Below are 1,487 nucleotides of genomic sequence, written 5' to 3'. Positions count from 1 at the left end.
TTGTGGTGTCAGGATCTCAGAAGACCTGGTCTTGTGGAAGCCAGAAATGTAAACTTGACAATCAGCCTTTACCTCAGAATAGTCCAAACTACAACCCAAGAACAGCTGCCATGTGCAGTGTTCATTCATGGTTCTGACCAAATCTGCAGGCGAACCGAAGGACTTAACAGTCTGGACAGAGCTGGGACATGTGCAGCAGTGCATGATACGTAATGTGTAAAATCAAATTTGAATATCAGGTTACACAGGATAGCATCAAAATAATATATTTAACAGGATTAGTCCTATGTGTCATTATCTGTTTTATATAATATTTCATTGAACCATACTAGGCTGGGGAACACACTAGACTCCTACTCTGTACAGAAAGCAAGCAGAAATGTCTAAGCAATTTGGAAAGTCAGTTAAGATTTTGATTTGCCAGAACTGCTAGTGTATGCCCAATACTTAAAACATATTTAAACTGAAAATGTCGGGTTTCATAATGGGAAGTAGAGAATGACTTTAGTCCAACTGTGAAATTTCACCATGAAAATCAATAAATTTAAGCTACCCAACCAATCTTCAGCTGATCATGTGGATGGCTTTGTTGTGTTTTTAAGTTTTTCAGACAGCCTTGCCATGTAACCCTGGTTTGTCTGGTACTCTTTATGTGGCCTTTGACTACATCAAGTCCTTGATTTGATGCCCTGTGTTGGCAGAGCTCTCTCCTTAGGACTTCAATAGCCATATATTTACAGCTTTCTTATGTACGGATCTCAATTCCCTTTACCATGTAAAAACTTATGAACTAAGTGTATCTTCCTTAATACCTATATACTATGTAATAAAAAGAAAACGAATGCCTCTGTTATTTAAATATTTTAAAATTAAAGTTCTTTGCACATGGTGAACTTTTGTGTGTGTTAAGTACCAAGGAATATATTTGTGCTTGCATGTGTATAGGCATAAAGACGTGTACGTTTGAGTGTTGGGTGTGAAGCAGGATGCAGGAGGAATGAAGGCTCAACAATCTACCTGATGTTTACTCATAGGTGCCAGCCTCTTTCATCAGATGAAGACCAGTTGCATGTTGATAAGTCTGCATTTATGTGACTACATCTCTGCACAGGTACCACAGGAGCAGAGAAAGAATTTTTATTTATCTGTGTAACTCAATGTCACAAAAAGAAGGATGTTATCTACTGTGCATTACCTGTAGGCTAAATAGTGAAGAAATGATCTTAGAGGGCACCTAAAGGTTCAAGAGGACAAGAAAGGAAGAAGGCGCAAAACCACCATCCAAGGAAGAGAAGTTGACTTTGCTTTGCCTCTTGGTCTTACAAGCAACCACTTAATATATTTGTTTCCCATAAGGTGTAAACATGCTATTGAGTTTCAGAGACAAAGAGGTGTTCTGAGATTCTCCAGCTTTCTTTAACTTTAAAGATGAGTCTAACAGACCAGGGCTGTGTAGCTCATCACTCAAAGAAAATCAGCAGGAATGA

Source organism: Micromys minutus (assembly GCF_963924665.1).
Source record: "Micromys minutus genome assembly, chromosome: 22".
Classification (NCBI taxonomy): Eukaryota; Metazoa; Chordata; class Mammalia; order Rodentia; family Muridae; genus Micromys; species Micromys minutus.
Note: the sequence above shows the minus strand (reverse complement) of the source record.